Source organism: Amblyomma maculatum, chromosome 7 (assembly GCF_055883805.1).
Source record: "Amblyomma maculatum isolate TAMU_Amacu chromosome 7, ASM5588380v1, whole genome shotgun sequence".
Lineage (NCBI taxonomy): Eukaryota > Metazoa > Arthropoda > Arachnida > Ixodida > Ixodidae > Amblyomma > Amblyomma maculatum.
The window spans coordinates 38,570,945-38,593,022 of NC_139350.1; the positions used below are offsets into that span (position 1 = coordinate 38,570,945).

The 22,078-nt window shown below is 49.1% G+C and overlaps 1 pseudogene; it reads left to right on the forward strand.

Moving 5' to 3' along the window:
- Window positions 1-17,827: 17,827 nt before the first annotated feature.
- LOC146183053 (RNA exonuclease 1 homolog) lies at window positions 17,828-19,208 on the forward strand (annotated as a pseudogene).
- Window positions 19,209-22,078: the final 2,870 nt, after the last annotated feature.

Below are 22,078 nucleotides of genomic sequence, written 5' to 3' on the forward strand. Positions count from 1 at the left end.
ATCGTCCTGCGGGGGAACATCGACGGGAGCTCGAGATAAGCAGTCTGCGTCGGAATGCTTCCGGCCCGACTTATAGACTACAGTCATGTCAAATTCTTGAAGTCGTAGGCTCCATCTGGCAAGGCGGCCGGAAGGATCTTTCAAATTAGCCAGCCAGCAGAGTGCGTGATGGTCGCTTACCACCTTGAATGGTCGGCCGTATAGGTATGGACGAAACTTAGAAGTGGCCCAGATGATTGCAAGGCACTCCTTCTCGGTCGTCGAGTAATTGACTTCAGCTTTTGTGAGGGACCTGCTAGCGCAGGCGATTACTTTCTCCTGTCCGGCACTCTTCTGGACGAGAACGGCTCCTAGGCCCACACTGCTCGCGTCGGTGTGAATTTCGGTCTCGGCGTTTTCATCAAAGTGGCCAAGTACAGGAGGGCATTGCAGGCGGCGCTTGAGTTCGTCGAAGGCTTCTCCTTGCGGCGCTTCCCATTTAAAAGGTACGTCAGCCTTTGTAAGCTGCGTCAACGGTTCGGCGATCCGCGAAAAGTTTCTGACAAATCGTCGATAATAAGCGCACAGCCCAAGGAATCGGCGCACAGCTTTCTTGTCGGCAGGCGGTGGGAATTGTGCGATTGCAGCTGTTTTCTCCGGGTCTGGGCGGATACCGTCCTTGCTAACGATATGACCTAGGAAACGGAGTTCTTCGTAGGCGAAGTGACATTTCTCTGCTTTTAGCGTTAGTCCCGATGACTTGATGGCTTCCAGCACTGTCTGTAGTCGTTTTAGGTGGTCTTCAAAGTTTGATGAGAAGACAACAACGTCGTCCAAATATACCAAACAAATTTGCCACTTCAAGCCTGCCAGGACTGTGTCCATTACTCGTTGAAATGTGGCTGGTGCGGAGCAGAGGCCAAATGGCATCGCCTTGAACTCAAAAAGTCCGTCTGGTGTGATGAATGCGGTCTTCTCGCGATCTCTTTCGTCGACCTCAATTTGCCAATATCCGCTTTTTAGGTCCATCGATGAAAAGTACCTTGCATTGCAGAGCCGGTCGAGAGTATCGTCGATGCGGGGAAGCGGGTAGACATCCTTCTTCGTTATGCTATTCAAGCGGCGGTAATCAACGCAGAAGCGAAGTGTGCCGTCTTTCTTCTTCACCAAAACGACTGGTGCAGTCCAGGGGCTGTTCGATGGCTGGATTACGTCATCACGCAGCATTTCCTCAACTTGATCGCGAATGGCCTGGCGTTCTCGCGGCGATACACGATAAGGGCTTTGGCGCAGAGGTCGGGCGTGTTCGTCCGTTATTATGCGGTGCTTGGCCAGTGGTGTTTGTCGTACCTTTGATGACGATGAGAAGCACTCCCCGTAGCTTCGAAGCAGACTGAGAATCTGTTCTTTCCTGTTGTGGGTCAATGCCGGGTTGATGTCAAATGTGGGCTGAAGGAATAGGTCCGGTGCGTCTTCCAGCGTTTGGTCGTGGAGGGAGAATACATCTTTGAGGTCCGCTAATTCGTCGAGAAAGGCGATCATCGTCCCCTTGTTGAGATGCCGGTATTCTTCGGTGAAGTTTGTTACCAGAACCTGAGCTTGACCTCTCCGGAATTTCGTGATGCCTCTTGCGATGCCGACACCTCGTTCTAAGAGCAATTGGATATTTCCTTCGACGATGCCTTCAGCGGTTTCGATGTTTGCGCTACCTACGCAGACTGCGATGCTTGATCGGGGCGGGACAGTCAATTCTTCATCGAGGACGTTTAGGGGGATGTGTTGCATCGACGTCGTCGTAGCAGGAATGGCTTTGTCTGCAGAAAGCTTGATGAGCTTGGATCGCAGGTCGATGATAGCCCTATTTTCATTTAGGAAGTCCATGCCTAAAATCACGTCGCGGAAGCACTGCTGCAAGACCACAAAGCTGGTGGGGTAAGTAAGCCCATTTACAGTTATTCTTGCAGTACACCGTCCCGATGGAGTTATCAAGTTGCCACCTGCGGTGCGAATCAGCGGGCCATCCCAAGCGGTGGTAACTTTTCTGAGCTGAGAGGCTAACGGTCCACTAATGACTGAATAATCAGCTACGGTGTCTACTAGGGCAATGACTCTGCGACCGTCGACATCAACTTCAAGGTCACTTGTTCGCGTCCTCGCATTGCACGTGGGCCTTAGTGTCCGATCTCGGCTCCGTCGTTTCTTCAGGTCATGGCCGGGGCATACCGTTTTTACTTCGCTGGGCGGCGGTGTCTGCTTGCACTCTGGTCGTGTTGTCGTCGATGTCGTCGTGTGGAGCGGCGATGAAATGGTTGCGTCGTCGTTAGTGGTCGTCGGCGGCGGAAGATCTTCGTCTTTTCGCCGTTGAGCAACCTCACCTCCAAAGGTTGCTGCTTTTAGTTTCCCCTACGGGGGCTTGGGGACCTTCCGCGCACACTACCATCATAGTTACGTCCTGGCGACGCAAAGCGGGCCCTGTACGGCGATGGAGACCTGAATCGACGGCTTGGTGGCGCAAGCTCACCGCTACGCAGATAGTTGTCGATTTCTCGCGGTCGTTCACCTGGGCGTGGTTGTGGAGCGTCGACTGCAAATCCGCGGAGACCGATTCGTCGGTACGGGCAGTGCCGCAGAATGTGGCCGGCCTCACCGCAGTGGAAGCATAATGGCCGGTTGTTCGCTGTCCTCCATGCGTCGCACTTCCTGGGGTTTGGGGGTCGTTGGTAGGCTTGGCGGGCGGGGGCCAAGGGGCGGTTTTCAGGAACAGGACGGTAGCGGCGAGGGCTGGGAAAGTCATCACGTCGGGGCGGAGGGCGACGTAATGCACCAGCGTAGTTCATTGTTGTTGCCTCTTGAGCTGGAACAGTAGCAGCCGTCGCTTGAGGAATGCCCAGCGCCTGCTGAACTTCTTCACGGACGACGTCCGCGAGCGTCGCTACATGGGGTTGTTGCGATGATGGCAGCATTCGGCGGAGCTCCTCTCGCACGATCTCCCGGATGAGGTCCCGAAGGCTCTCTCCGCTTGCAGATGTGCTGGGATAGTGGCATGAGTAGTTTGGTTGAAGTGGTCGCTCGTAGTGGCGCATCCGGGTATCCAACGTCTTCTCGATGGTCGATGCTTCACTCTCAAATTCTTCAACAGTTTTCGGCGGGTTCCGGACAAGGCCCGCATAAAGCGACTCTTTAACGCCTCGCATTAAGAATTTCACTCTGTCATCTTCGGTCATGTTAGGGTCGGCGCGGCGAAACAGGCGTTTCATCTCCTCTACGTATGCCAGGACGGGCTCGTTTGGTAGTTGAATTCTTGATTGGAGGAGGGCCTGAGCTCTTTTCTGACAGAACTTGTAAAGGCCATCAAGAACTGTGCTTTGAATATCTCCCAATCCTTGAAAGAAGTCTCGTGATTTTCAAACCAAACTCGGGCATGTCCTTGAAGAACAAAGTAGACCTGCCTGAGTTTCGCAGCGTCGTTCCAACCGTTGAATTCTGCCACACGGTCGAAAAGGTCCATCCAGTCACCCGCATCTTCATCCGATCGTCCATGAAAGCAGGGGGGCTCACGAGGTTGGACGAAAACAACCGGTGCTGTAGGCTGGGCCATTGTCAGCGTCGATGCCTTCCGAGATCGAATGGAGTCAGGCAGCAGACCGCGTTCGGGTTGTAGGCCTTGAAGTCGGCGGCTGGCTCGGTGACCTGTAGGCTGATCTTCCAGGGCGTCAGGAACACGGCTTGGGTCTTCGCTTGAAGGATCAAAGGCAGCACCTCCACCAGATGTTACGTAGTGGTGACGAGGTCGACGACACAAATGAAGGGTCGATGATTGCACTGAAGAAACTCTTTATTTGGGCTGACTTGCGCCCGCAAAAGAACTAAGCAACTCGGCGGCGGCGATAGCAACAAACGCGGTCGTCGGACAAAGAATGCCCGTCACACTCGGCAACGCTCAATTTAAAGGCTGCACAGAACAATCTAGATAACGTCGCAAACAGCTACCAGCACGGGCTGGAACATTGTGGAAAGACACCCGAGTGGCCGGAACCTTCGAGACAGATCTCGGTGCGTCTTGCGCTACAACAAAAACTGATAAAGTTGTGACTCGCGACAGCGAGCAGTAACAAAGTTTACGGAACTGATACGCGGTCCATAATCAGAGTGATAAGCTTGTATGCCGGCGCCTGTTCAAAAACAAGAAATACTGTTTCGAAGGTTTCGCGGCAATATTGAACAACGTCGGATGCAATACTGATCCCTGGGGCACGCCACGTAGTGAAACGAATGAACCAACAGTGTCACCGCTGAGGCGTATTGCAAATTTTCTTCCGTCCAAAAATGATGCGACAAAATTGCGTACTCTCGGAGGGAGATGAAGCATGTCAATGACATTCAGGATTGCAGCATGAATGATGTTATCATATGCCTTTTCAACGTCCATTGCTAATATGGTACGTACATTGCGGCTGCGGGTAGATGATAGAACTGCTGATGCCAAGACAGCCAACCCGTCCTCTGTACCTATGTATGGACGAAATCCAATTTGAGCAGGGTGACAAAAACCGTGCTGTTCAAGCCACCAAGCAAGTCGTGTGGCTAGCATTTTCTCTGCGAGCTTGCAAAGCTTGAAGGAGATTGGTCGTAAGTTGGCGAGGTCCGTTGGAGGCTTCCCAGGTTTGGGAATAGGGATCACGACAGCGGTTTTCCAGCTCTGGGGTACGACACCGTTAAGCCACACTTTGTTTATGGTGTCTAGTAGTTGAGGATGTGCAGCAGTACTGAGGTTCTTGTAAACCTCATACTGAATTTTGTCCAGGCCGGGCGCTGTTTTCCGTTTCGCATCATCAATTGCAGCCGGCAGCTGGCACATCGAGAAGGGGCTCGCAATTCCATCTGCGTCGGCAGCAAATGGTAGTTTCCATGCGTCTGCAGGGATACCTGCCAAATTAAGATTTACAGCTGAAGGAGGCAGTATATCGTGTTTTGGGAAAACGTTTCGAGCAGCTTCTTTGGCGAAATCGCCCGGCGACAGATTAGCCGCAAATCATGCCGTTGCTGCTGCGTCAGTAGAACGACGACCATGTTCCATTGCACGAAACGTTCGCCAGAGTGAGGAATTCGGTGATTTATCAGAAAATTGTTCACACCATGCATGTCACTGGCGTCGCGAGAGATCGCGCTCATATCTCCGAGCCTTCGCAGTAAGATAATTCAGTCGTGTACGTGCCTGCCCCGAAGTAGGGTCTCGCGTAGCAGCCAGCTCAGCTTGACGGTGGGCGGCCCACAAGTTAAGCAGGCCGAGATCTGGTGCCAGTCGACCTACATCAGTCCAGGTAGTAGCCGTAGCGCTGTTTCGTGCTCTCTGTATACGGTCAACAAGGAGTGACGGCGAATCTGAAGACATACTGTCGAGACATGAGTGAAAGCTGTCCCAGTTTATCACAGAACATTTGCGGCGTAAATGGCGGAGACGGGAGGGATGGAGACCGATGAGGATAGGGTCGTGATCACTTCCCCAGCAGTCCGGCTCAATGTGCCATGAGGGAGTTCCTGCGCCTAACCACCACGTCAAGTCTGGAGCATAGGCAGCCCTACGTATGTGACGCACAGGCCGTATTGCTGTCCCAGGGTGATTAAGCAGAACAAACAGGGAATCAGTGAAGGCATCCCGCACACGCCTACCATAAGGGCTTGCAGTCGGATACCCCAATCCGGGTTAGGGGCGTTAAAGTCGCCTCCGACTAAAATTGGACACCCGGGGTATTGCCGACGAACACATAATAACCAGCCAAGATTAATACGGGAAGAGGCGCCTCCAGCTGGTCTAACGTAATACTAAACAAGAACAACGGTTCCTTTCAGAAATTTCGCAGCGACTGTTACTACCTCTTGGTATGATGTGACCAGTTTTCGAGAGAGAGGCGTACATGAGGAATACGCGTTTCAACATATACCGCTGCCTTTCCCGGGGGGAGAAGCAGTCTGTACGTGACGGTCGGTCATTGAAGGAGACACTGTCGTGACACTGGGACTAAGTCGACCCGGCCTTCACTTGGTAGCGTACAGAGACTCCGGGTTGAAGAAGGATCGAACCTTCGAAGTTGGTAAAATATATACAAGCAGGTTTATGGCACTTTGAGAAAACTTATTTACATGAAAAAAGGGTATGTCAGCAAAACGGCTTGCCATTTTGCTGATATACCCTTTTACGTTAAGAGTTCATAGTCAGAAGCATCTGGATGAGCCGTTTACCCAGGGCTCAGAGCGTCATTTCGTGCTCTACAACGTCCTTAAATCCCCCTATGTCCAGCCCCTCTCTGAAGATGCTGACCAATCAATTCCAGGGCACACCCCTCAGATATCGGCAACCAATCGAACACATCACTGCACTGATGGTCTGATTCACTGACTGGTCTAGTATTGCTTCGTCAGGTGTGGTCACTTGTGGTCGGGTAGAGCTTGGGAACGGCGAGGAGGTAAATTTCTATTCTTCTGCAAAGATCCACTTTGTTGGTTCCGGCAAGTGGATTTCCTTCTCAGAAACCGAAGTGTACGTGCGCGCCACGAATACTGCTCCCAGCAGTGTCCCTTTCCGGCAATTGCAACTCTTTCCTGCATTCAGGGGAAATCCTCTTATGGCCGTAATCCTAATGCTCCTTTCTTCTCCTGTACGTCAGCGGACATGTCACTCCGATCGTCTCCTTTGGAGAATAGGCATTCCTGACTTGACAATAGCGCCTCTCGACGGGAAAGGTGAACAGTTGAACAAAAGCACTTTCGGCTATTTCTCACAGGGAGACGTTTCTTTGTATTTTTCTTGACGTTCCCTTGACAGGACCAACTTGGCAGTTGCAGGGTCACGACAAAGTAAAGCATGCTCACACAAAAAGATTCATGGGAACAGGCTCACTTAGAGCCCTTGCACCAACAGCACATATCAATACCATGCCCACAGGCGCACAATAGTGCGCGCAAGCGCGGACCATGCGCGGTCACAACAGCCTCCTCCCCCGCCAGAAGAGTCACGGAGGACAGCAGTCGCAGCTGCTGCATGAAGAGACGACTTAATGGCCTGCACATGAATGCTTGAAGCTCGCTGTCGCTTGTCGCGTTGTCTTGATTGTCGTAGGCCAAATTGCTTGAGCTGTCTCTGAAACTCAACCCCATGTCTAAGCAAGCACTCAACTCCCGTCTGAAGAGACCAGGTCAAAAGTAAACTGCCATCGTTGTCCGAGAAAAGCCCACACTCAAGACGCTCAGGACCCACGTATGCCTAGAAAATCAAACGTGCTGCCTTACATAGTCACATACATAGAAGCGCACGAAAAAAAAACCTGAGTATCAATTTGGATACAAGGCGAGGAGCACCTCGGACCGCTTAGAAACAGCGGCTTAGTGCGTCCGCATTCCCATTTAACTTCCCCTTTTTGTATCTTATTTAAAAAGGGTTCTGCTGTCAAATCAAGCTCCACCTCAGAAGGCGACTGTTCTTCGATGTCGCAGTTTGCAGCCAAGCCAGGGGACAATGGTCCGTCTCTACGGTGAATTTGGCCCCTCGAAGATAGCACTGCAATTTTGGAATGTCCCATACAATGCAAGCGTACTCTTCCTTACGCCTACCGGGGAATTTCACTGCGTAGTTGGTGTTAGAAAGCTTTTCAACGACTTCAGCAGGTCCTTCCCACTGTACTTCGAGCTTATTCTGCCTTGAACCTCTCAGCAACATCACCTGGTCCCCGATACGAAACGTCCTTTGACGGGCTGACTTATCATAGTACACTTTGGAATTAGCCTGGGCTGACTTCATGCTGGCCTCAACGAGTTCCTTAGTGTTATGTGAGCGATTCAGGAGGTTCAGGATGAATTCTACTACTGTTGGGTGTTCTCCGCGCCCCTCCCAGGCTTCGCGCACCATTCACAAAGGTGAGCGCAGTGACCTTCCGTACACCAACTCGGCTGGGCTAAATCCAGTGGATTCGTGCGGCACTGACCGCAAAGCGAAAAGTGCTGCAGGAAGGCAGGTATCCCATTCGCGCTTGTTTTCATAGCACAGTCCCCTCAGGACGCGTTTGAGAACTGAATGCCATCTTTCTACGCTGTTGCTCTGCGGATGGTGGATCGAGCTGTGCACTACCTTAATGCCGCATCGCTCGAGAAATGAGGTGGTGAGGACACTAGTGAAAACGCTACCCTGATCACTTTGGACCTCGGAAGGGAATCCAGCTCGTGCAAACACTGACAGCAGCGAATTCACTACACTCTCGGACGTCTCCCCGCGCAGCGGAACAGCCTCTGGAAACTTTGTGGCTGGACATAACATAGTGAGGATATAACGGTACCCTGACTCTGTCACAGGAAGTGGCCCAACATACATTTATTACTAACCGGTGAAACGGCTCGGTAATGATTGGTACTAACACCATTGGAGCATTCCACTTATTGTGCGCCTTTCCAACCCGCTGGCACGTGTCGCATGACCGTACAAAATTTTCCGTGTCCTTAAAACATCACGCCAATAGTATTCTTGCAACAGCCTCTGCTTTGTTTTCCTTATTCCAAGGTGACATGATTACGAGCTGCCATGGGAAAGTCGCAGTAAGTCTTCGCGGTACTTTTGGGGAACGACTAATTGGTCCCGCTCTACTCCGTGCTTATCCTTGAATAAGCGATACAGCACTCCCTTTCTCATCTCGAAAGAAATATTCTTTGCTGTCTTAGTGGCGCGGTGGCGCTCCCTTATCTCTTGTATCTTGGGATCATTGGCTTGCTCCATAGCTAAGTCCTCTCGCGTTCCACTTAGAAGTCTCGTGAGATTACTAGACACTGGCGGCAAGAGGTTACTCTCAATAACGTCCTCATTCCGCGTCTCATCAAGCTCACTTTCAAGTTGACGCATCTGAGATGGCTCGCTGTCAAAGTTTTCTGACCCGCTATCTTCCACATCAACCACTGTTTTAATTGCCGTTTCCTCGGCTGTGGAATTTTATGGAATGAGCAGTGTAGCTAGTTCTCGCGCCTTTGAACGTGTTAAGGCTTGCACAACTCTGTCTCCGCAAAGGATGCCCCTCTTTCGCAGCAGCATGTCCGATTTGTTGGAAAACAAATGCGGATCGGATAGCACTTAGGAAGCTTTCCTGAAACGGCAGCCTCGGTTGTTAACTCGCCGAAAGGGCCCTCGATGACCACGTTCGCGATTGGCAAGCACGCACTCTGTTCCTCCATTATCTGGCGGATCCATGCACACTGTCCTGTATAGTCGGAAGGCGACACATACGCCGGATGGACAACATCCATCGTTGCGGCCGAATCGCGCAGTACCTTGCAAGGCTTCCCGTTCACTACTAGGTCATGCATGTAGGGTTCCAAAAGCTTCATGTTTTCATCGCAGTCACTGACATACGAGAAAGCAATCTTTTCTTTCCGCCAGTTGACGGCAATGTGACCTTGCTCATTACACCTAAATCATGTGTGCGGCTTCCTAGCCTCAAGCTTGTTCTTTGTGTTCTGCGCGTTGGTCACTTCCCCACCTTTCTCACTGCCGTCCTTTCTAGGGAGTTTGCCTGAAGAAGCCTTCCTTTCTTCGTTTGCAACTCTAGCAAAGTGCCTTTCCTGACGGTTATTCACCCTCAACTTGGAATTGCGGGGCCTATCCACTGCTGGGGTGCTGAATTGTCGGCGCGAAGCGTACTCCTCAATGACTTCGGCAGCTTCAGTTGCCGACTTAATGTCGCCTCGGTCCTGTAACCAATTTCTTTCTTTTTCTGGGAGGCAGTTATAAAACTGCTCCAAAAGAATTCGCTCGACTACTGCACCCCTATCACTGTTGGAATCAGTGCTCTTTAGCCACTCGCCCAAATTGACTCTTAAATTGTGCAGGAATTCAGGGTAACTCTCGTCCCTGGACTTAGTAGCGTTCCGAAAACGTCTGAACGCCTCAGCGCTAAGTCTATACTTTCTCAGAAGGCAAGCCTTGACCTTATCGTAGTTGTCCGCTTCCTCCTTGCTTAGCCGCGCGACAACCTCCGCTGCCTCGCAGGGCAGAACCGTCAATAATCTCTGAGACCAAGTGTCTCGCTGGAAGGACAGTTTTTTGCAGGTTCGCTCAATGTTAGCCAGATACAGACCAATATCCCCTGATATCACATATGGCTGCATGTACTTTGACATCCTGAAATCTGCCTCCTTGTTGAGAAGAGGTACCGCTTGCTGGGGACAATTGCCCGACTTCTTGCTCAGCTCTACTTCTAATTTCCGGAGCGCAATTTCTTGCTCCAGCCTTTTTGCTTCTCTCTCAAATTCACGCTCACGCCTCTTTTCCTCTTTTTCTCTTTCTTTCTTTTTTTTTGTCCGATGAGGTTCCATGCTTCACTGAGCTCCTCATCATCGGTTCCCAAATCAGTGATTGCCTTTAAAATCAAGGGTTTTCGTATCAAACCACTTGTATCAACTCCCAATTCCTCACACAATAGCAACCGTTCCGGTTTGTGCAGCTTTTCTAGGTCCATGATCACTGCGAGTGTCGGCTACTTCCAAAACAACTGTGCAAACTACCAAACCTAAAAGCGTTTCAACACTCTTTACCAGTTCTAAAATCTAACCCTGTTCTAGAACCTGGTCCACATCAGAAGAAAAGCCAAGCACTCACCCACACATGCGATCGATGTTCCGAGCTGCTCTTGTTGGCCGATTGTTGCTCCTGCTTGTTGCTTGAGATGCCACCTCCGATCACCAGATGCTGTGGCTTGTAGCTTCAGATGCCACTTCCGATCACCAGATGTTGTGGCTTGTAGATTCTGATCCACCTCCAATCACCAGATGTTGTGGCTTGTAGATTCAGATCCCACCGCTGGTCACCAGTTGTCGTGACGCTGGGACTAAGTCGACCCGGCCTTCACTTGGTAGCGTGCAGAGACTCCGGGTTGAAGAAGGATTGAATCTTCGAAGTTGGTAAAATATATACAAGCAGGTTTAATGGCACTTTGAGAAAACGTATTTACATGAAAAAAAGGGCATATCAGCAAAATGGCAAGCGTTAAGAGTCCATAGCGAGAAGCGTCTGGATGAGCCGTTTACCCAGAGCTCAGAGCGTCATTTCGTGCTCTGCAACGTTCTTAAATCCTCCTATGTCCAGCCCCTCTCTGAAGATGCTGACCAATCAGTTCCAAGGCACACCCCTCAGATATCGGCAACCTATCGAACACATCACTGCACTGATGGTCTGATGCACTGACTGGTCCAGTATTGTTTCGTAGATCGTGGTCACTTGTGGTCGGGTAGAGCTTGGGAACGGCGAGGAGGTAAATTTCCATTCTTCTGCAAATATCCACTTTGTTGGTTCCGGCAAGTGGATTTCCTTCTCAGAAACCGAAGTGTACGTGCGCGCCACGAATACTGCTCCCAGCATTGTCCCTTTCCGGCAATTGCAACTATTTCCTGCATTCACGGGAAATCCTCTAATGGCTGCAATCCACATGCTCCTTTCTTCTCCTGTACGTCAACGGACGTGTCAATCCGATCGTCTCCTTTGGACAATAGGCATTCCTCACTTGACAATAGCGCCTCTCGGCGGGAAGGGTGAACAGTTGAACAAAAGCACTTCCGGCTATTTCTCACAGGGCGACGTTTGTACTTTTCTTGACGTTCCCTTGACAGGGCCAACTTGGCAGTTGGAGGGTCACGACAAAGCAAAGCATGCTCACACAAAAAGATTCATGGGAACATGCTCACTTAGAGCCCTTGCACCAACAGTACATATCAATACCATGCCCACAGCCGCACAATAGTGCACGCAAGCGAGGACCATGCACAGTCACAACAACACGTAGCCGCTGAAGCCCGGTGACCTCTGCTAAGAGACGATTGATTTGCTCATCCACTACAGCCATATCGTCGTCTGGTAGATCAGTACGCTGCTGTTATGGCTGTTGTCGACGGCGTTTCTTGAGCACCGTATCATTAGTCTTTGTCTTAGCTGCAGGTGCATTCGAAGCGGGCTCAGGAAGCTCTGGCCACTCGTCATCATCCCACTGGGGAGCTGCAAAGCGATTGGATGTCTGCACCGGTGGCATGTCCTTTATTGGCCAACGCTTAGTGTTCCGAAGACGAGCCTTCTGCGTTGCCTTTTGCTTTGTCGGACAACTTGGAGATGTTATCTCGTGGTTGTCAAGTAGACGATATCTTTCAGCTTAAGTAATAAGGGATCAAGAAGGCCCTTGTTTATGATAGTAAAGGCAGCCAACTCATTATAAAGAAAGATTAGGAAGGTTTCAAGCGGATGTTTAGTAAGAAATTTTTTTATAGTTACGTTTCATCTACATTCTTACCACGTATGTCAATGCGGCTGCTGAAAACGTTACAATTCTTCTATCAGCCCTCAAGATTTCTAAAGTTCGTTAAAATGCAAAGTTCACACATAAGTAGGATCAGTTAGGCCTGAATATAATACTAAAAACAATATTTGTGTCAACGTTTTTGTTTCTCTGTTTTCTTTAGCCTGCTCGGCGGCGCACAGGTTTGGGCTGCTCCTTTGCGCAGCTGAGGACCGTTGACGGCCACCTTTCCCTTTACGGGCCTTCATCGCAAAGAGCTTAGGAATTTGCCGTGTAGCTGCGCGTCAACCGCCTTTGGAGCAAAGACCATTATTTCTCAAGGCCTTACAAGTGCCCTTGTGACTGGGGTATACTTAGCTAGAGGGGAAGCTGTGTCGTCTTCTATGGGAGTTTGTATGGAGCTTCCAGATGAACAGTTTCCCTCTAGGCGTCAGGGCATTCTTATGAATAAAGATTTATGAATAAATGAATCAGCCACCATGGACGACAAACCGTGATGGGGCGGACAGTCACCGGGTGCAGAAGTACAACTTTTGGCTAAAAATAATGCAAAAATAAACTCTGTTTACAGGGAAAAGTTTCATAACATAAAATATTGTGACTAAAGTGCAAAGAGAGCAAAACCGCATATAAGTGTAAAATTTATCCAAAATATGCGATGGCTCTTTGCTATTGGCTAAGAATTTAGCAGCACAGAAACCAATATTTCGCACTTTGTAGGCCCAAATTAAAAGACAAAAATTTTTTTGAAAATTATATTGTTGCTCAGTCCCATTAAGATTTAGCGGCATATGGAAAACAAATTTTTTTTCTGACGTTTTCTGGTTTGGCGCCTTCGCTACTATGGCTTTGACAGTCTACGTTCGCGCGTCGAGATGATGGGGATGATAAATAGGAGACATCCTAGTAACGCCACTCTGTGATCCCAACAAAATGTGACTCTCCGCAACAAGTCGCACTCTAAAGTACAGCATCCCTAGTTTCCCAGAAAGTACGGTATGAGCCGAATGCGGTAATCGGTTTCGTTCGTGGCGCCCCTCGACCATTCCCGTTGACTTACATGCATATTGGCAGTCGCTTGATCAGTAACACTTCATCTTCTGGATCGAATATCCCTCCCTTTATTGCATAGATTCGCATGCTGCGATAATATTTGAAAGATCACCCGAAACAGATGTAAAGCCCCGCGTAACCAAGCCGTGCAAACATGCTTGAGGGTACAGCATGACTAATTCTGAATGCAAAGATCTAGGAGAATTGCATTCCTCTTAGCCTTCCACCTGATTTCAGAAGCCAGATCTAACATTATTTATTTATTTACAGTAAACCATTACCTAGCTTCCATGTGAATAAGAATAGCATGTTGCCCTGCAGCATGAAGGCATATAACGTTATATACCTTGTATCGAGCATAATTGGACTCAACCAACTGCTACTTGTTATTCAGCACCTGAAGTTAGTTAGACGTGATAAAAATTGAATTTTACAGTACAGAATAGTCATATATAGTTAAAAATGAATAAGCTAGTAGCAGCCAAGAACGAACAATAAACCTTGTAAAATGAAGCCAAATTAGTACAATTCAATCAGTTTGCAAATGATCCCACTTTTTTGTATCTCTGCCCATGCTTCAGAAGTAGGTTGTTTTGGGCCACCGGACTTGTTCCCATTTTTTGTATCTCTGCCTATGCTTCAGTAGTAGGTTGCTTTGGGCTACCGGACTTGTTCCCATTTTTGGTATCTCTGCCTATGCTTCAGTAGTGGGTTGCTTTGGGCTACTGGACTTGTTCCCATTTTTTGTATCTCTGCCTATGCTTCAGTAGTAGGTTGGTTTGGGCTACCGGACTTGTTTAGTACTTCCACGGAGTACGATAAGACCGGAGCGCCGACTCTGGTGCGCTGTAATGCATTCGGCGTAGGCCGAATTTGCTACGCGAACGCCGAGCCCGCGTCCGACGCTCAGCTTTGCGCGGTACTCTCTCCTTCCGCTCGCCGAAGCGGATTTGTTAGGTCAGGTCTTCCTCCTCTCTCTATTCTCCTTGCAGAAAGGAACAAATCGATGCGCCACCTCTCGAAAGTGTTGCAAAACGAAATGCCCCCAATATCGGTCCAGGCAACGGCGCGAGCGTCACGAACAAATGGTGGGGAGCAGATGGAGTGGTACCTTCGCGCTTCGTCTGCTAGCCGGAAAACGCACAAGTGGAATCGTGGTTATAATTGCGCGTACGCCAACATATATCTTTTTTAAATAAAACTTTAACATAAAGCTCCGCCTGCATCGTTTTATTGTGTCGTCTGTGTATACCCTTGAGAATGAGTCGACAGGTGTGTGCAGCCGACATGCTATGCAGCGAGACCACCAGTACGCAGACGTTACGGCATACAGCGCGGCAGACGTGGGAGGAGCGCATACTGTGCAGTTTCTTTCTTATATGCGGATGGTAGGGTAGGCGATGAAGTGTTTTGTCGTTGGCTGTAATTCAGGGTACGGGAAAGGAAACGAAAAAGTCCCCTTGCTTCGGCCGCAAATTTAATTCTAAGCTTTTCGAGCTCGTGGAAGCGGAGCATTCCCCAGATTGGCCGAGAAGTAACTCAAAATCACAAATCAGGTGCGCGGCATTTTAAGGATGAATTTCTTTATCTAAAATACTACAGCAGCTATAAAGAAAATGTATTACTTAATGAAGAAAAACGGGCTCGCCGAGGCAAAGGGAGCTATTCCCACCGTATTTCAGCAAATTAAAGAACCCAAAGCTTTTGCGCGCAGCATAAGGGAGAAAACTTGAAATTACGCGTGTGATGCAGAAGACAATATTAGTCTATTAGCGTCCTAGGTACTCGCTGTTCTTGTATGACGGGTGAACGCCAGTGCACACGTAGTGGCCGGTTTGTTTTTCTTTTCTGGAGCAAAAAAAGCTTCTAAAATATTCGCAGTAGCTTTCCGCGAATGCTCTGTATTCCAGTACTTTATCCCCGCTGTGTGTTTACATGAAGTTGGCTACATGCCCTAAAATTACTTACTCTTATGTTGCAATACTTACTTTCAGTCATTTAAAGCAATACCAATTTGTTCGCTCCCCGGTGAACTATCCTTCAGCCACTGATGCTGCATCTACAACGTTTATCTGCGGAAATAAATACACACATTTTGCGCACGCTGTGCGATGTAAGCGCACATTCAAGTGGGCCAAATAGATCAGACCCATCCACTTCGGCCTTTTTTCACCTATGTGCAGGCGCTGGACACTTGAGCTTGACATCTTGTATCAAGTTTCTAATCGTAATACTCACCACACTTCCATCCACAGGACGCAAGAGTAAACACTAAGACGTGAAACGCGCTGTCTGCATGGGGATCTTCGCATATAGGGAGCTTGCATGAAGCGATGCATGCCGGATAATCCGCCATGATGTTTTTGCTGGCAACAGACGGCGGATAAAACCCCATAACGGCGGGCAACGCAGCCAGTTTGAATTGAGCAAGTGCCTTGTATTTTTCGATGGTTCACCGAGCAAATACGCGGCCATTCGTGCCCTCCCTTATGTGCGTGCATGTCGGCAGATTCCTGAGGAACATACGCGTCGACGCTATGCTCGGGAAATCGGGCAAGCTATCTAGAAATGCAAAGCAGTGCGACGCGGACATGTTCGAGTTACGCGACAACGACTGACTGCAATCTGCGTCTGGGCCTGGACGCCCGTTGACATCGCCGACATTCATGATTTCTAGTTCTAGAAAGTAGTTTGATACTTGCCCAGATTGGCGTCGCGTGTGTTGGTCCGTGCGAGCCATTCGCTTCGGCGTCGCTAGAGGGATCACTTGCCGTCTCGCTCTCGTGCAGACATATTTTTGGAATCGGGAAGGACCGGCAGTCGGCCTCTCCTATCGCGCCAGCATCGTCTGCGCGCACTACGCGACCATGTTGACGAGGCTGTGTGGCAGTGCCGTGATTCGTCGTCTGCTGCGAACGACAACATCATGGCGGATCACCCAGCATGCATCGCTTTATGCAAACTCCCTATAGGAAGGAATCAACGGCACGCGGGAGGTGAACTGTATGGAGCCGGCGAGCGCAACGCGACTGAACGAGATATATATGCCACAGATGAGGCAGGCAAAAGACACACACCTCAGTGCAGCTCGAAGATGCAAACAATGTGATTTCAGGGGATATATTCCCGCGCCGATGCAGGCGATAAGCCAGTGCAAGACAGGAAGCAAATTCAGACGCAGCGGCAGCACGGAACCGCCGGTGCGGTGGCGCGGCGGCGGCATGCTTCAACTGCGTCGGTGATATATCCTAGCGCCATCCGCAAACAAGCTTTCTCCGACGTAGCAAAACTTCGTCCTTCCCAAGGGCGGAGTCGGTGCTCCTATCTTACTCCGTTGAGTGCTTTCTTGATTCTCCGAATATCATACTTCGTTATGCCGGGCAACGTGCGCTTATTTATATTTGATACGGTAACTATGCCAAGGACTACGAATGTAGGCTTAATAACCGAGTCAGCCACTGAAGAAAAGTGAATTAGTTGTGTTGCATAAAGGTCAGAAAATTACGAATTAGAAGAAAACGCCTTGCAGAACATCGGCTGAATTCACGAATATCATACCCCTCCTTTCCCCTGAGGGCTTTAAGGCTACAAATCAAGATCGGCTATCACTGTAAATGGTCATGTCCGAAATTTCGCATTTTGTACCACCCAAAGATCCATTTATTAGTCCAGTTGTGTCCCCTTAAAAATTGTAACGAGCTTGATATGAGGTTCCGACTGCGGTGGCGCGATAGCCCAGCGTTCCACGTGTTGAATGCGTACTCCTTGCTCTCGGAGTCAGAAAGCAGTGCGAAACAAAATGGAGTAATAGCCACACTGGGCAACGCGACGCGAGCGCCATCTGCGCAAAGCTAGCGCACCGGTTGTATTGCAGGTGCGTCATTCCGTTCTCTCAGCGGTAGGGTCCTCTGAGCGGCGTCCACCTGTCGACAGATAGCGCAAATATTGGAAAAGTGAATAAGAGCGCATTTAAAGCCTGCAGCTCCCGTTGCTTCAGTGGCGCAGTAGATTTACACTACTTACCTGACAACTAAGTGAATAAAACATCTGCTCGAATCCTGTATGTGCAACTTTCTTTCTGATTATTTTATCGCAACGGTAAATGAAGATATTAAGATTTTACTGGCCTGCATTATCCTTTAGGTTGCATTATGTGATGTCTTTCGTTCTTAATAGCCGTAAAACCAGCCGTGAACAGAGCCACGAAGTGACGGCATGACAACGGAAACACTATTCATTTACCTTCACCGTAATAATTTCCTGCCTTCAGTCAGTGTATGCTACCTTTAAATTGTGTTCACAGACACCTCTTGGTAGCAATCGCCGTTTAACCCGCTGAGAGGCAACCAGACAGGAAAAAGAAGTTGCGGGACCCTACCGTTGAGGAGACGGAATTACGCACCGCAGGTTCTATCTTATGGCGCGTTGCAGCGATGTCATCATCTAGTGGCTTGTCTACTACGGCCGGTACTGCGGCATATGGGAGCAGCAGCATGGCTGACGAACTAGTGTTTATAACTGGAAGCTCGCCTATGATAGTGCTTTCCGCCGTCCTCGGCGTCCTAATTCTCCTGGTCATTCTTGTCGCCGACCGGAAGAAGAAAAAAAGACAAAAAAGGAGTCTTCCGAAACGACCAAGGAAAAGAACACTGTGCAGAAGGAGGGGCGAGCAGTGCCCAAGAAGAAGAAAGATGAAGAAAAGAAGCGGAATTTAAAAAGCCAGTTCTTACACCCGTGGCTAATGACCACATTGAAAGGAGACAGCAGCAACATCCTGGACCTGGACTTTAATGACAACGGACAGAACTCGGTGACTTCAGCTGATGGTCGATGTACGCAGCGAGCAGAGGCCTCGGCGCCCGTCCGCTCGCCGACCGCGTCCCGGCGTCCCCCGAGTCCGCTGGAAGGCACCTGGCGCCTGCCGCTGTGTGCCGACGACCTGTACCCCCACCTGCTGCGCTACAGGCTGACCCCTCAGCAACTGTTCCGCTGTGGCTACCCGCGCCCGTGCCCCGACGAGCCGGGCTGCGCCGTGTGGTTGCAAGCGGACGCCACATCGGCCAACTCCTGCCGCAAGATCTGCTGCCGGTGCGGCTCTTCGTTTGTCATCACACCGGACGGCGAGTACTACGCCATCGACGAGTGCATCTACCACACAGGTCGCCTCGGCAAGGCCGAGTTCTCGTGCTGTGGCGCTACGGGCGAAGAGCCGGGCTGCCAGCGCTCTGATTACCACGTGTGCGTCCAGGGTGCGCGGGGCGAGCGCGACGCGTCAGCTGATTACTTCGTGCGCACACGCCCCCGCCACGACTTGGCCGGCGGAGTGTTTGCGCTCGACTGCGAGATGTGCTTCACCATCCGCGGCCTCGAGGTGTCCAAGGTGAGCGTGGTGGACGTCAACGGAGCGACCGTGTATGAATCGTACGTGAAGCCGGGGAGCCCCGTGCTGGACTACAACACGGCCTTCAGCGGCGTCACCGCCGACCACCTGCGCAATGTGCAAACCACGCTTCAGGATGTGCAGGAGGTGCTGCTGCGCCTCTTCACCGCCTCCACGGTGCTTGTGGGCCATGGCCTGGAGAACGACCTGCGGGGCCTTAAGATCATGCACGATATCGTCGTGGATACGGCTGTCGTGTTCCCTCACCGCCGGGGGCTGCCATACCGCCGGTCACTGCGCTCGCTCGTCGGTGCTTATCTTAACCGCGAGGTGCAGGTGGACGGCGTGCGGGGACATGACAGCGTCGAGGACGCCCGCGCCTGCATGGAGCTCATCCTCTGGAAGGCGGCTCACGATCAGAAACAGCGCGAGCGCAGGAACCGCGGTGACGGTGCCGACTCTTGCAGCCGTCCCTCTGATTAGTGGGACGCGGCCGCTGCGCCTTTCCCTGTTATGCTGCGCGAGTGTGCGTGAGAAGGTGTGGTGCAGAGGATAGAGAACCGCGACAACCCTCGTGCGCCGGCTCAGTCCTTGCTGTCTCTTTGGAAGATGGAATGGACTTGTGCTGCTAGTCGGCGACCAACGCACACTGCCACCGCCCGCTCCGAAACGGACGATGAATCTCCTCGGCGTCCAGCCGTTGTCGCGCGTGCGCGGGTTCTTTTTGCGCATGCGACCCGCGCCCCGGCTTGTTCTGTGTTGCAATGAGCGTGCCGCTGAAGGACTGTGGACTTGAGGAGCGGTGCAGCTCAAACCACGGTTGTGAAAAATGTGCATTTTTTTAAATTTTTATTGCCTGGAGGACTCTGTGCCTCAGTGTGGGTGGACATTTAGAATGATGCCACTGGCACTTCTGCTTGGATACCCTTAATTTTTATTCTTGTGCAAAAAGAAAATAAAGTTTCGGAATATATCCGATTGTTGGCAGAAACGAGGAAAGACGTAGTACGAGAGGAAGCCGGGAAGAGCCAACAGGACCGCGCATCGATCATCATGTACAGTGTTTTATTATTTAATGCGAAGCGTTACTTCGCTATGTTCACAGATTTCTGTCCGCAGACCGTGTTCGCAGACCGCGTCCGCAAAATCGCGTCCGCAGCAGTTGTAATTAAGAAGTCGTAGAGGTTAATGAGTGGTGTAAATCAATAGAGGGTTATGTAATGTGTGAGAACAAATAATTAGGAAAATATGGTAATTAGGTAATTAGAGGCGAAAAAATGAAACAGTAAAGGCAAAAATGGTCTCATTAGCGAGTTGCTTGGCGCCACACTTGAATGTATCAAATACTAAACAGTTAATTAAATCAGTAAATTAGGGTGATGCCAAGGATGTGACGCCACGCAATCGGAAGTAGAGCCGAAAAAGGGCATAGGAAGGGATTAGCGTGCAATTTGCAAAATCGTGTCCGCAGCAGTTGTGAGTAATTGAGAAGTTGTAGAGGTTAATGTGTGGTGTCAGTCGATAGAAGTTAATGTAATGCGTGCGAAAAATAATTATCCCTATAGGTTATTTAGTTGATTAATTAGAGGCAAAACTCTAAACGACAAGGGGAGAATGTTCTCATTAGGGAATGGATTGGCGCCACATTTGAAAGCACCAAATACTAAAATAGTAAATAAATCAGTCAGTGAGGGTGACGTCAAAGATATGACGTCAAGAAAAGTTAAGTCAAGCCAAAAAAGGACATACGAAGGGATAGACCAATCCTACTGGCCAGTTTCACGACACCACCGCTCTCGCGATGCATGCTGGTACATGTAGACAACCAGCCGCTCCAGCCGGTTGACCAATTAAGTAATTGCAATATTTCAAAAAGGAAGCATTAGAAAAAGAAGTTGGAAGGTGTCGAATGCTCGGAATCTAAAGCCAATGCATGAATAAACTAATTAGAAATTTTAAAGTCTGTAATTGGTTATTTAACTGAAATAATTGAAAAAGAAAGAATCGGTAAAAGAGGGTGCAAAGTTGTCAAAATTCCCAGGTACGAAAACTCATTGCTAGACGGTGCTGAATAAGAAAGTTTTGGAGAATGTAATTGATCAAATAATTGAAATAATTGAAAATCTTGTGTTATTAGAAAATGCCGTTCAAAAGTGTCAAAATTCGTTTGACATCGTTGGATGCGCTCTTTCGTTTCATACAATCATTGAAAATTTTAGTTGGTCCCTTATAAACGAATGTTTTCAGTATCATCATCAAGTATTTACCTTCATTATGTGTATTTGACCCCTGTTCATACTTTTTCAGTTTTTCCTTTGTTTCGAATAAATAATTGGTCAGTTTGACCTCTTATATATTTTTTACTTTTCGTACTATGCAATTCAGCACCTTTGAACCCCATTTTTATTTTTATTTTTTATTTCAATTATTTGAATTATTACACACTTTATATTTTCTTTATTAGATAATGAAACATTGGCTTTTCATTTGATCATTTTGACACCTTTGAAGTTTCTCTTTGCAGATTCTCATCTTTTCAATTAGTTTACCTAATTAATTGATCAATTACATAATCTAAATATTCTATTAGCATCATCATGCCTCTGCTTTTCATTTTGAGCAGTTTGACACTGCTGAACCACCATTTATCTAATTCAATCATTTTTTTAATTGATGAATTAATTACAATAATTTCTTTACCTCGATATCGCCTATCACACACTAATTAACCATGAATCACTAGAGCCACAAATTACCATGATACAATTTTTGTACGCAGCCCTCGACTATTTCCGATAAGCTCTTCGCAACTGAACGAGGCTACTGGTAAAAAAAATTAAGGCCCTTAGAACGCTTGCTTTGCATGTATCAGTCACTGTAAATTTGTGAAATAATGACAACGAATTTTTCTCGGCAATGAGGTGTGCGTTGATTTCCTGCGGAGTGGAGATTTCAATAGTGCTATCGCATGATCGCATGTGCGCGTGCTAACCAGCAGACAGCTGACTTCAACTAACATGGCGGTGGTGCAACTTCCGGAAAACCGGCGCATGCGCGGATCGGTCGGTGGGATCGGTCTATGGATGCACAATTTGAAGGTACCAAAGACTAAAATGGGTAAACAAGAAGTGAATTAATGTGATGAAGGGATGTCACGTCACGCAGTCGAAAGTAGAGCTGAAAAAGGGCATAGGAAGAGATTGGCGTGCAATTTGAAAGCAAAGACTAAAATGAATAAACAAGAAGTGAATAGTGACGAATAAAATGTGACGTCACACAACCGGAAGTAGAGCCGAAAAAGGGCATAGAAAGGGATTGGCGTGCAATTTGAAAGTACGAAAGGCTAAAA